Source organism: Triticum urartu, chromosome 7 (genome assembly GCF_003073215.2).
Source record: "Triticum urartu cultivar G1812 chromosome 7, Tu2.1, whole genome shotgun sequence".
NCBI lineage: Eukaryota > Viridiplantae > Streptophyta > Magnoliopsida > Poales > Poaceae > Triticum > Triticum urartu.
The window spans coordinates 199,829,174-199,834,988 of NC_053028.1; the positions used below are offsets into that span (position 1 = coordinate 199,829,174).

General features: G+C 43.2%; 1 pseudogene; it reads left to right on the forward strand.

Annotated features, from left to right (window-relative positions):
* Window positions 1–1,273: 1,273 nt before the first annotated feature.
* On the forward strand, window positions 1,274–3,033 carry LOC125520378 (annotated as a pseudogene).
* Window positions 3,034–5,815: the final 2,782 nt, after the last annotated feature.

Genomic DNA, 5,815 nt, shown 5'->3' on the forward strand with positions numbered 1-5,815 from the left:
CGGTGGAGTTTACCAAATCCCCTAGGCGGTTATCCGCCGCCACCCCTAACCCTAAGGCCTTGTACAATGACAGGTGCCTAGACAGGTGCTAGAGAAAAAAACCCGATTTTTTTGTTGAGATTGGATTCCACCGGTGCTTAGGGAGAGAGGTAGAAGCAAACTTTTGCTCCCGGTGCCAGCCGGTGCTTGCAAAACATAACTGCTCCCTTCACATCCAGCAATGCTTCAAATAGTAGCAGGTGCCAGGCTAGGCAGGCGCTACGCAAATGCCAGGCTAGGTGCTACGTGAATATTAAAGCAACTCAAGCATCTATGCTAATCACTTCGCATTGTGAACAAACAAAGATGAGGGCTTGAAGTATCAAGTCTGTGTCCGGTCTGTGCTGTGGAAACTGAAGATAATTCCCACCCTGTTCTTTGGTGCCCGCTGGCTCGTCAACTATATGAGGCCATGTCGGAGGTGTGGAAATTGCCAGCAATCGAAACGATTATGTACACAGACAAAGAATGGTTATTTCAGCTCCTGGAAAAACTGGACCAAACCACACGCAGCATACTACTATTTACGTTCTGGAGGTGTTGGTATGTGCGTAATGAGGTGGTGCATCAGAAGCCTGCCCCACCAGTGAATGCATCATGCAGATTTCTTCAGAGCTACTTGGAGTCGCTCATTGCAATCAAAGTAAATGGAGATATGGACCCCCGGAAGGGCAAGATGAGCTGTTTACTCATTGCTAAACCCCCTCGAGTTTGTACAACAGAGCCAGAATTGAAGTGGGATCCGCCCAAGCGAGGATGGGCAAAACTGAACACTGATGGGTCCTACGACGCCGGTGGTTCTGCCGGATCAGGTATGATCCTACGAGATGAGGTGGGTGGTATTATCTTCTCTGCGCGTAGGCAGCTGTTTTTATGCCGGGATGCACTGGAATCGGAGCTTATTGCGTGTATGGAAGGACTGTCGTTGTCATTACAAAGAAGTGAAGCATCCATTGCTATGGCGATGGACTCGCTCATGGCTGTTTCCATGATCCAGGGGGAGGGAGTTGACAGATCAGTATATGCCTCCATAGTGAATGAGATCAAGTATCTTAAAACTTTGAGACGGACGTGTATTACTCATGTATCCCGTAGCCAAAATAAAGTTAGTGATTGTTTAGCAAAGTTTGCTAGAGTTAGTCAAAGAACTGTGACGTGGCTACGATCGGGCCCTTCCAGTATCCTAGATTTGGTGCAAGATGATTGTAAAGACTTTTTAAATGAGTAATACATGGTTTTTTCCCGAAAAAAAAATCACTTCGCATTGCGAGACAATTTCTTTTTTGCGACCCAAGCTGTTCTCTCTCCTTAAGCACATGTGTGTAGGCACCCACCATTGTATAAGGCCTAACCAGAACTCGCCGCCGAGATGGTCGGCTCACTTCTCGCTGGGCAGCGGCCAGGCCACACGCGAGCAGTTGGTCTGGTTTTGAATTGATTCCAGGGATCCAGCAGAGCGTGAGACACTTCCGATTCTGTCGCGTCTTCGTTGCCAGGTGCCAAACCGACTTGAAATCGACCTTCCTCGTCGATTAGGACTTGGATTGATTCTTCCGTCCACAGCTCCATCTATATAAGTCAATCCACACAGCTTCATAATATCCCAGATCAGATTATTTTTTTCCGGTAGTGCAGAGATCTAAATCCCGTCGTCATGGGCGGCAGATTCGAGAAGGGGTCCTCGTCCCCCCCGTCTAAACGGCGGCGTCGGGATTACGATTGCGCTGAGAGTAGCGCGCCGAGGCGGAAGCAGCACCTTTATCTGGCGCTGGATGACTGGGAGGGGGGTTATAGCATCCACAAGCTTGACGTCGACAAAATTTTGGATGAAGCAACTGATTCAGGAGGAGAGCGCAAGCTTCCCGAGCCAGCTGCCTTCCGGATAAGGTCGCCAGTGTGCGGCCCCATAGACTTCGCCGCTCTGGGCACCGACATATTTTTCGCCGCCAACCCGCGTTACTACTTTGGTCAGCACCCTCCCCCAACCTTCGTCTATGAAACCAATATAGCTGCACTCGCCGTGGGACCGCCTCTTCCGACTGGGATCCATTCCCTGGAGGCTGCCATGGCTCTTGGTCAAAAGCTGTATGTCTTAACAAGCCCCTGCCTTCCTGAGGTACCCTCCTTGCAGGCCTTGTCGTGGGCTCCCGCCCACATAAGCAATCTATGGGATCCAGAGTTGGACTACTTTTGGAACATCGTACCGTCATCGCCTCCGCCGTGCTGTGGGATGGACGTCCTCGCCTATGCTTTGCACCCAAACGGACGCACCATCTTCATGTCCACCGCATCTGGTACCCATTCCTTGGACACCAGCAATGGCTCCTGGAAGGAGCTTGGAGACTGGGTGTTGCCTTTTAAAGGCCAAGCCTACTTCGACGACAACCTGGATGCATGGGTTGGGATTCATGGCAAGGAGGATGGATAAATTTGCTGCTGCCCGGTTGCCTCCCGCAGCAGCACCACCAGACGGCCGCCGGACTGCAGGATGCTCAATGAGAAGCTGTTCCTCCGCAATAATGACAAGACATGGCAGAACAATGGCCGACACATGAGGGCTACTCTTACCTACATGGGCTACAACAGATTTTGCCTTGTCGAGAACATCTTGCGTCGCGCGGATGGTTTAGACAGCGTCCTCCATGTCACCTTGTTTAGCCTCAAGTATGATCACATGGGCGGGCTCCGGAGTAAGGTTCGCCCCCGCACTAGGTCCTATGCAGTCTCCAAGAACACCCGCATGTTCTCTCATGCAGCATTTTGGATGTAATTAGGACCTACACAGCTGGTTCCTCTTGTACGCATATGTGTGACAACACCCTTCTTCTCTAACTGCTTCTTTGGGTGATGCCATTACTCAAAATGCAGTTACAGAATGAGGGTGTGGTCACACATATGCATAAAAGAGGAATCAACTGTTGTTTGTTGCTGATGATACAGTTGCTATCTTACGCATTTTCTTCTATTTCATTTATGTTGCATGTACTGGTGCTTCTGTTGAAACCAATGAAAACCACTGAGCACACTATTTATGTCCAAGCATTCTGTATGTGGTTCACCATCCTTCATATTCGATTAATCTTCTGTATGATCAAGTTTAGTTTGATATTTCAACACATGACTTTTGTTTGTACAGTGGTGTTTGTTACCTTAACAGCTTGTTTGGCTCCTCTGTTTTCGTTTGATTTGGTTGAATTTATAGATTCCAATTTCAAATTCCATGTTTTGCTGCCACATAGATTTATGAATTGAAATGTTTTTTTTGTATCATGTTTGGATCCCATTTTGTGGCTTGAGACATGAACTCTTGCCAAAATTTGAAAAAATCATGTCAACATGACACGGGTTTCAGCACCGCTCCTTGACCCCCTAGCACAAATCTATTACTCCCTCCAATACCTATCACTCAAACGGATGTATCTAGACACCAAAAATTGCCTGATACTATTGTAATCCTTGTGTTATATACGTCTAGATGCATCCATTTCAGAGTTATGTAATTCCGGACGGCAGGAGTACTTGCTTAACTAACACTTTCATCTGGAATTACTTGACGCTGAAATAGATGTATCTATTTTAACGCAATGCGAATAGGAAATAGCAGTATAAGGCCATATGCTGGGTGACAACTAGTAGCAGTAGTCAAGTTTTATTTTGCTAGCAGCAGCTGTAGGAGTAAATCGGTTTACCACTAACTGATATAAATAATTTATAATTTATAGCCATATTAGTAACTTCCCTGTTTCCTTAAGGGTTTGAGTTTTTCCTTTTTCTAAAGATATTTTTTACCCTGTCAGTGATTTTTGTGTGAATGCCATTTGTAATTCTGCGGACCTATCGTGTATATTGAAGGCCTCTAGTATTATTTCTTTTCAAATACCCTGTTTAGCGTTCCTGTACATCATCTAGCTTTGTGGAGAAAAGGTTTGCAGTTGGTTGCAATTTCACGGATGCATATAGATCTCAGAAAATCTGTGATATGAAACTAGTCAACTGGAATTTTTCTATGTTGCCGCTCTTTTCCTCTGGATTATTATAGCTCCATTTTTTCCTCTTCCTGAACTAGGATGGTAGACTTGTCTCTTATTATCAGTCTATTGCAGAACATGGCAGGATGTATTTGTGAATTAGTCATTATTCCATTGGAAATAATTCCATTGCACACAATTTCATACAACCTCTGTCCCAAATTAGTACTTAGATTTGTCATTTTTACTTTGGACATGTTCTGATTTTCCTAATTTATGCACTCCCAGTTATAGTCTCTTGAAGGTGATACAATCTACATGTACATAGAGTATATACCTAAAAAAATAAAATCTGCCACGTGACCTTGGCAAACATAAACTGTGATGCTTGCTGCCATTCTGCCTTAAGGCATGCTTGAGTAAGGTAAACATTATGTTCCATGTAAAAGGAGACAATCCTTTATTATGATGAGTGATATAAAGCAATGCTAACTTATGATGAGTGATACAAATCAACGGTAATTTTGCATGGTTTATGAATGACTGTGGTTATAGTGACCGGGTGACAGAGTTCTTGAAGGAGAGAGGGCCCTTCACCATGGGACTTTGTCAATTTCCTGCCGATCTGTGTTACACTATGACTAACAAGAGCCAGGGGATGTAAGTTCTTGCCTTCTATTGTAAACACATAGTTTAGCAAGTGTTTTCCCTTGGCTCTTATGAGCCAGAGGATTGTTCACATATAAGCTTTTGGAAAAAACTAACGCCCACACGTATGGCATCTTGCACATCGCCCACACGCCTCTATTATTACTCATTTTGCCACATGTGAACAGATGCATCAGCAGAAATCTTTTTGGATTTCGGCTTAAAAATATTTTATCTTTTAATTTAAAAGATCCAATTAAAACTTCGTTTCCACCACTAAATCCGTCTCGACGAGATCTTCAAAATTAGAACCCATGTTAATGTGTTTTGATGAAAATCTTTTTTGCCCAAAAGTTGCCATGATGTTTACACTGTAGTTGTGATAGTGCTTAAACTAAAGTTGTCATGTGACAATTTTAGCTTAGTTTGTAGAACATGACAATTTTAGTATTTTGATGATGACAATTCCAGTACTTTGACCATGAAAATTATTTTTTGTATAAACCATGGCAATTTTTAAGTGCATGTATCATGGCAACTTTAGTTTATGGTTCATGTCAGGTCTAGTTTCTTAATTCCTCGTTTTACAATATGTCAAAATTTACTTCTAAATATAGAAGAAAATAACTGAAACATATCATGCCAACTTCAGAGTAAACACAATGGCAATTCATGTGCAATAGACATGACAATTTTTAACCCCCTCCCCCCCTCAAAAAAATCGTCGAAATATATTGATATGAGATCTAGTTTCGAAGATCTTGTTGCGAGGGATTTAATGGTGAAAACAGATCTTCAATTAGTTTTTTCATTTAAGAGATAAACATTTTAAAACTGAAAACCCAAAAAGATTTCCACATACATGCATGCAGTGACATGGCACAGTCTGTGTGTTATAGGGCGTGTGGGCAAATTTTACTCCCACCACACATATGGACGTTAGCGTTGTCCAAGCTTTTAGACCAATCTCATGTTGTGGGGAATTATTGATAGAAATAGAATGCATAAATTCTAGAGGAAAGAACATATATGCATCTCCGACGTGGTCAGTGTTCTTTGTAGTAGAATCACAACTTAAATAAACTAAAAAATAACTTAAATAAGCTTTAGAAAGGCTAGACACCCGTTTGTAAACAGAATCATTAATATCATCAACCACT